This window comes from Haemaphysalis longicornis, unplaced genomic scaffold (genome assembly GCF_048455015.1).
Source record: "Haemaphysalis longicornis isolate Haplotype H1 unplaced genomic scaffold, Haemaphysalis longicornis Haplotype H1 scaffold_2, whole genome shotgun sequence".
Classification (NCBI taxonomy): Eukaryota; Metazoa; Arthropoda; class Arachnida; order Ixodida; family Ixodidae; genus Haemaphysalis; species Haemaphysalis longicornis.
In genome coordinates, this window is record NW_027526295.1 from 281,593,441 (window position 1) to 281,602,007 (window position 8,567).

Genomic DNA, 8,567 nt, shown 5'->3' on the forward strand with positions numbered 1-8,567 from the left:
CTCAAGCTTTCAAGAACAGCAGTTCTTTGCACAGTAATCTGTGTACATTTATCTAAAGAAAGAAGAAGTGTATTGTCACACTGAAAGTGTTTTTAATAAATTAAATGTATGCTTGGTGACTAATGATCTCGTGTATAAGATAAGTATGATAGCCTTAGCACACGTTTGTGGTGCGGTCACTATTTGTGCATTTTTTATATTGCCACCGGCCAAGGAGCCAATGTCTTCGTACTTGTTACCTGATGAAAGTCTTGTTATAACTATGAGCTCCAAACACACTAATGCAACATATTAGGAAACGACCTCTGTTTCGTTATAAACCGTTGAGTGGTGATGAAGCAACTGTAATTGACTATACTAGTAGTATGCATCTGTGCTAGTGTGTGTTCATCCTCCTTCCATGTTTTTCACCATTTATATGCCATGAACATAGCCTCCTGAGCCCTCATGAATGCACTCTACTCATGGACTGGACCCAACTTCCCGCATTTGCTCTGGCCACTTTAACATTAGTGCAAGTTCCGGAGGCAGTTCCAGAGGGCGAGGCTGGAACAAAGGATGGCTGGGCACGAGGATCATCACTGCAGCATAGATGAAGGCCAATGAGCTCTGTAGCATCGTCTTTGTTACACCTGCAGGTGAAGCATTTTCCGAGGAGCTGGGCCAGGAGCAGCATTAACTTCTGTGACTAGACATTCTATATTCTATTATGGTGGCCAAAAGAGAAAAGCAGCAAGAAAAATACAGGAGCAGTGTGCAAGTGGTGTAGGACAATATGGTCCCAGGCAATACGGCGCCGGACAATGTGGTCCCTAACTGTGAAGGGGTGGGCGGCGTGAGCTTTAGTTTCAGAGCCTCGAAGAAAAGAAGTCGTATGCGTACACGCAAGCGAGTATATTTAAACCACAAAAGGACAGGCACAGGCATAACGCAAACTTCAGACGAAGCATTAGTATGGAAGGGAGAGTCACGGAACACTGAGGCTGAATGAACTAAATGATAGAAATCCAAACGTCCTATGTTGATCTTTATGAGCTGCCGGTGACCGTCGGCAAATTCTGCACCACCTCGCAGTCTATTGCGCATAGCCTTTCTCGTCGAGCTCTCACCAGTGGGAGTGGTAAGAACACGGGACCAGGTTGCTAGGAGCAGCGCTGACAGCGTGGCACTGGGAAACCCGAACCAAGGCCTGCGCAGCCACAGAGAGAGAGAGAGAAACAACTTTATTTTTTTCCCTAGAAATCCAGAAGGGGAAGGAGTAGGATTTCCCTGCCCTTCTTTTCAGTCATTGGCCAGGAGTCCTTGACCCCTGGCGGCTTCTTCAGCTTCTTGGATCAGTAGTTGTTGTAGTAGCTTTTCGGAGCTGAGCAGTGCCGTCTCCCATTGATCCTCATTAATGATGTTTATTCTTTGCGTCTCTTTCTGTTTTGCTGTGCATGCCCATATTATGTGTTTGAGGTCTGCCCTTTGGCGGCATGTCTTGCAAAGATCGCTGACTGTCCTGGGGTAGTAGTAGCTATACAGAAGTGGGTTAGGGAACGTTCCTGTCTGCATTTGTCACCAAGCAACGGCGTGGGATCTATTCAGATGGCCGTGTGCCTCTGGGTACTTTTTCCTGCTGCATCTATAGTGGTACAAGATTTCTGTATACATTGTGAGTGGGTCTCTGTCATTCACAGTTTCATCTGGCAGTGTGTCTGCAGGAGGTTGGGGGGGCTCAGTAGACTACATCTCGAGCAGCCTCAAGTGCGACTTCATTGCCAGGCATTCCGGAGTGCGCTGGAGTCCATATTAATGCGGTTTTGGTTTTGGGGTCTCGTTTTATGTCTTTAATAACACTGTATGCTGTTGTCGAGATGTAGCCTCGTGAGAAGTTTAGGATTGCTGTCTTCGAATCACTAATTATTCTTTTTGCCTTTCCGGTGGCCATGGCGAGGGCTATTGCCGCCTCCTCTCCGATCTGCGGGTATTTGGTCATAACCGTGCAGGCTGTCACAGTAGATCCCGTATTGTCCATGGCTACACATATCATAGATTTTCTTTTAGGTCCTTGTTGTAAGGCCGTATCTGTGTATAGGGTACCTTCTAGTTTACCATATTTCTTGTGGAGAGTATTCGCTCTCTCCTGTCTTCTTTCTTGGTTGTAATTTGGGTGCATGTTCCTTGGGATGCTGGCTATGATGAACGTTTCTCTGATTCTTGTGTCCATTTCTTGTTTGGGTCCCTCCTGCTGTGTTCCGGTTCTGATGTTTAGTTTGTATAGGATGTATCTGCCTGTTTTGCTCCTTGAGAGTCTCTCGTGCTGTGCTAGTTGTTGTGCTTCGATTATCTCATTCAACGTGTTGTGTAGTCCAAGGGCCTCCAGCTTCTCATTTGAGGTGCTGATCGGTATTCCTGTGGCCCTTTTGTACGCTCTTTTAATCAGGTCATTTAGCTTGGTCTTTTCTTCTGTTTTCAATTTCAGGAAGGAAGTCGTGTACGCAATCCTTGATATTATGTATGCTTGTATGAGTCTAATTATATTGCCTTCTTTGAGGCCGTGGTGTCGATTGGTTACCCTGGATATGAGCCTCATGGTCTGGTTTACATTTCTCTCCAGGACGTTGACCGCTTCGGTGTTTGAGCCGTTTTCTTGTATTCTGAGGCCTAATATTTGGATAGCGTTCACCGTTGGAATGGGTCTGTTCTGTAGGGAGAGCGTGATCATCTCATGTTCCCTTGGCGTTTCTTTGGTCGATTTTCGGTACTTCTTAACCAGTAGTTCCGATTTCTTGGGGGATCATTCCAGGTCTCTCGAAGATAAGAACTCCACAACCTTGTTTATGGCTTCGTGTAATGTTCTCTGTATATTCCCATTGCTGCCTCCTGCCACCCATAATCTGAGGTCATCTGCATATATGGTGTGGTTGAGGTTCTCAATTTTATTAAATTCCTCAGGGAGGCCTATCATCACCATGTCGAAAAAAAAAGGTGATAACACCAATCCTTGCGGTGTTCCTTTAATAATCATGTTGAATTCCTTCGATTCGATTTCACCAATCTTTATCTTGGCAGTTCCGTTCTTGAGAAAATTTTCTACGTAGTTGAAGGCCTTTTCTCCGAGTTTGAGTTTATCGATGGAATTTAGTATCACATTGTGGCTGACCCTGTTGAATGCCTTGGTGATGTCTAGTCCTCAAAGGGCTCTCGTGACCAAGATAGATGTTCCTTCTCCGTCTATGATTGCTTGTTTTTATTGTAGGAGTATGTCCTGCGTCGAGAGGTTTGCTCTAAAGCCAATCATTGTGTCTGGGTAAAGGCCGTTTGACTCCATGTGTTTGTTGAGCCTGTTTAGGATTATGTGCTCGAGGAGCTTTCCGAGGCATGATGTGAGCGAGATTGGCGCAAGGTTGTTAGGATGTAACTTTTTTCCAGGTTTGGGAATCATTACTACGTTGGCTGTCTTCCATGTTTCAGGGAGTTGGCCCTTGTTCCAAACTTGATTAAAGAATTTGGTGAGTGCTTCTATGAAGGCGTCATCCATGTTTCTTATGATCTTATTCGTGATGCTGTCCGGGCCCGGCGCCGATTTGGGCTTGAGTTCCTGGATGGCCGCCCTGACCTCACTCTCCGAAATCGGTCTGTCGAGTGTGGGGTTCGGCGCGCCTTGGTATTTTCCGTCGTGACTCTTGAGTTGATGTGTTCCTCCAAAATATTTCTTTCGGATTTCTTTGATTAGGTCCTCTTCTGTGCCTTCGTACAGGTGAATAATCTTCTTTAGGTTTTCTCCTTGCGCCGTTTTGCTGCCTTCTGGATTAATTAGGTGCCTGAAGATGTTCCAGGTTTTTGCTAAGCTTATCTGCGAGTCCATTTTGTTGCACATGTCGTGCCAGTTTTGTCTCGACAGTTTGTTTGCATGTTCTTCTATTTGCTTGTTTATCATTGCTATTTTCTTTCTGAGGGTTCTGTTGTGTTTTTGGGAGCCCAGTTTTTTGTGTAGGCTGTTCTTTGCCTCCCACATGTGTAAGAGTCGGGAGCCTGCTTGCTGCAGGTCGGCTTCTTGTGGTATTGTTTTCGTGGCTGTCCTAGCGTCCTCTTGTAGTTGTGTGATCCATTCATTGATATCCTTTATTTCAGCGCAGTGTTCTCCTTCTGCCTCTTTTCTCGCATATCTAATCTCTCTGAACTTATCTCATTCCGTTATGCGGATTTCTTTGCCTTTTTGCTTTTGAGGAGGTCCTGTTTCCAATGTACTTTGTACTATGTAGTGGTCGCTTCTGAGATTTTCGTGTAGGTTAGCCCAGCCGAATTTCTCTCTCAAGTTTTTGGTGAACATTAGGTCGGGTGTCGTCGTTGTTGGAAAATTTGAGTCGGTTTGGAGAGTGAGGCCGAGGTTTTGGGTGTCCATCCATAAGATACGGCCTCTTTTGGTCTCTCTGTCGTATCCCCATTCCACGTGGCGAGCATTGAAATCGCCTACTATTATCAAAGGATATTTGTCCGCAATCTTCGCGACCCTCTTCAGTAGTTTAGTGAACCCATTCTTTTCTTTTGGGCTACTGCAGAGGTTAAGTGTGAAGAGGCTGCGGTGTTTTCCCTTTCTTTCAGGTATAACTTCGATGAATGCGTGTTCTATAGTTTCTATTCCGGTGTCGTGTTGGAGGGTTGGAATATTTCTTTTAACCAGCGTCGTGACCATTTCCTTCCCGTGCTTCTTGATCCCGTTACGTAGTCCGAAAGCTTTGTAAAAGGTCATCTTCGCTATCCCTCCGGTTTTCTGTAGGCATATTATGTCTAGTCTATTTTCCCACTTCTTTGTTGTTCAGGAAGAGCTCCACGTTGCCTCTTTTGTTTTTGTACCCCCTGCAGTTCCATTGCCAGATGATGTACTTGTTGTTTTTACCAGCCATGGCGTTAGTTCTCTTTCTGGTTTCTCATGGATTTTATCATTGACAGTCTAGCGTACGGTTTCGTAGTCTTTACGGGGCCTATTAGACCTCCCATACCTTGGATTCTAGCATTTTCTAGTGCACTTAGCCGTATGTGGAGATTGTTAACGTGTTTAGCTATTGACGCATCGAGTCTATCGTAGAGCTGTGCGCATTGCGCTTCTATTTTGCTATCTAGTTCTTCGCTGCATTGTTTGAACTTCTTGGCCAAGTATATTTCGGTGTCGTGCAGTGACTGTGGCTGACTGTTTGTCATTTCGTCTTCGTGCGGTATGGCCCTTCTTTTTGCTGGGGGAGATTTATTATCCATGCCACTTGGGGCTGCTGTTGCTTTGTCATTTTAGGATACATCCATTTTCGTTTCTTCGTTACTGTGCGAGTCTTTTGCCTTCAGTTTGGCTTAAATTTACTGTTTTCTTCAAGTACAATTTGTAGCATCTTTCTGATTTTGGCTATCTTTGACTGGCTATTTTCTTTGGCTGTGGGGTGTAGTTTTGTGCCTGTGCGCACCCCTGGGAGACGGCGGTTGCCCAGCTCACCGTTTTGGTCGAGTACGTCTCCTGTTGGCCGTCCCTCGACGCCGCGTTGGTCCCGTTCCTTGATTGGGACTTAGACCTGGACCTGGACCTGGACCTAGACCTCGCCTTGGAGTCACCCCTCTGTCTCGAAGCTGACCTGGAGTTCCTCATGTGGGAGGGAGTGGAGTCTCTGCTCGTCCTACCCTTCTTCTGGTACTGATTCTTTTTATAGCAGTAAGAATGGTGGGGTAAACAGTGCAAGTTACGAAAATACTCGTAAACATAAAAGTACCGATGCATACTGCTACTGGTACTCCCTGCACAGGAGTGGGGCACTTTGGGGTTGTCTCAGACGACACGTACTGGCCGATTCGCTAAGCAACGGTGTTTTACGTGACTTACATTTGTCGAGCGAACACCATGTTTCAAAAAACTTTTATATTCTACCTTAACAAAAACGAGCCTGGTGCAAATGCGTTCAAAAAATAAAGCAAACGCAGAAAACAATGAGGCCGCAGTATGGTGCCGCCATCTAGGAGGACTGGCAGTAAACAAGGCTCCGCAGAAGACCTGTTCTTGTGACGTCATCGCAGACGTCACGAAAGCACACGATTCTGCGGGAGAATCAAAATTTTAACTCAAATTGATTAATTTATCAGTGAATAAAGCATCGTTTGCTTCCGGACAAGCGCTGGGGGCACTATAAAACACGAGGCCCCTTTAAACAGCTCTGCTGCCAATATAAAATAACCAGAAGAAAACGTGCTATCAGTTGCCAACTAACGTGGGCGAACTGATAAAACCGCGATAATCTGCACCAAAATACCATGCACGCCTTAAGCTGTCTTGGGACCATTTCGTCTGGGTTTCCACTCCGGGTTTCCACTTGGCCGGGCAGTATTGCCCGTGAGCATCGCGTCCGCCTTCGACCAAATTATCGTTGAGACCCTCGAGCAACCGGCCAAGCACCGTCACTCGGCGGCGCTCATCGTCATCACCAGCCTCTTCCTGGGAGCCGTGCTGCAGCTGTTGTGCATCGTGTACTTCCTGAAGGCGTTCCAAGGACAAATCGCGCACCAGTCGGTGACGCAGTACGATGACCGCCTCTGCGTGGTCGGGAACCGCGGTAGGCCTCTGACCGACGTTCTCTTCAACAAGCACCCAGTCGAGAAGTTGAGATCTGACGAGGTCCGACGCGACTTCCGCAGCTCCTCGTACAGTGCTCCGAATCGCTTCGAGCCGGAGCACACGAAAAAACGGAAACGGGACTATTTGGGGCGTACTCCGCGCACCGTTAAGGGGCAACTACATGCATCTACGGCAGTGAGCGACGCTACAAACGTAACTCAAGGGTACCGCAAATAAGTATTGTAAACGACACAGAGAAGCGAAACAGCGCGAGCGGTTCTCGCACGTGCCGGCACCTTACTGCGCAGTCCACAACGCGTTGTTTTTGGCGGTCCCATCTCCCCGCGAGGGGGACTCGAGTAAATGCGTCGCATAGGGGGTGGGTGTATTGCGTTAACGTTTAGTGTTTGGGGAGTTGGTGGTAGTGAATGCGTTGTATCAGCAGCTTCTTGACGTAGTTTGAATGAGTCAAGGATATGAGGCGCGTTCGTAGCCTCCCATTCTGTGTCGGCTTTGTGGCGCAGTGGGTGGAGCACCATGTACATTCCGTTCCGCCCGCAGGGTCGAGGGATCGAAACCAGGCGCCGGATAGTATTTTTTTATATAGTGTAGGGGGAGGGGTGCGGACAACAACGGTGCGGACTACGACGGACGTCAACGCGGGTGACATCGTGAGTTACTGAAATGCTCTGCATTTAAAAGAGAGCAGACGGAGAAATACGGCGTTCTCGCACGACAGACCGCAGGGCTTCGACGCCATGGATCCGGAGTACGCGCGAGAGAGCGGCCGGCGGAAGGCAGAGTACGGCGCCCCAGTTTGCGGACAAAATGGCAGAGGAATACGCGCGGGAAAGCGCACGCAGGAAGGACACGCAGAGCCCCGCTCCCCTAAAGGTGGCACGCGCAGGAGAGACAGGACTACGGCAGTGAAGAGATGAACTACGAACAGCCCGAGTGTCCGCAAGCGCTGACAAACTTGCACCTGAACCGGGAACGGCCCTCCAGCAGGAACAGGAACGTTTCGTGGGGTTGCAGGAACCAAGCACGGGAAGGTAGCTCGCTTACTTCCGCCTCCGCTGGAGAGGATTACGGGCCACCGACCAAGTCGCGGCCCTTGATGTTATCCCTCAACCCCGACAAGAAAGCCAAGAAAGCCACGCGACGGCAGTGCTTCGGTTGCGGAACTTAGGGAAGACCCAGAGAGAGCATGCCGAGCAGCGAAGTGGAAGAAAACTATTTTGGCGAGCAGAATGCCTCGGAGTTTCTCTAGACAATCAAGAGCACGAAGGTGGGCCGAGGGCCACGCGGAAAGGCCGAGTCCACGCAGCAAGAGACCCCGACGTAGCAGTTCGGCAGTCGCGCTACGATACCGGGCAGCACCAGGCTGGAGCCCTGCTCGGGCACGGTTACAAAGGGGCAGCTGAACTTCTCAACAAAACGTGCCCTGAAAAGCGGCGTCGGGAGGGCGAATAGAAGCCGCCGACCTCGCCGCTAGTTATTTGCTCGCTTAGAGCCGTGTGGCGTCGCTGATACGGTTTGCTGATTGGATGGCCGGGGAAAAACACTAGCTTGACAGCGCGAGTTGGAACCTATGCAGCTCACTACTATATTCGTGTTACATGTGATGTGATTTTAGTTTGGTATTCGCGTGCGCGTACCCAGGACTCAGGTTTTAAATTTTTGCTCGTATTTTCACGTTGTCATATCGCGCCGCCGTCACACGAAAGGTTGATCGCGCGTTTAGACTAATATCTTTGATGTTTGAACGTAAAAAGAAAACAGTTTTACATTAAAGAGAAAAAGAATTTTACTTACGGAACTACAGCAGTATTTACGAAGCAACAAATACTAAGACCTCAGTATTGCCTCTGTTACGAATCGGCCCGCTGTAGTGCTTTGTGCCGCTCTCCTCGGCTGTGTGGCGAAGCCTCCACTACGTGCGCCTTGCGAGCAGGCCTCCCTGTCGGTGACTCACGCTTGCAGCCGGCGGATC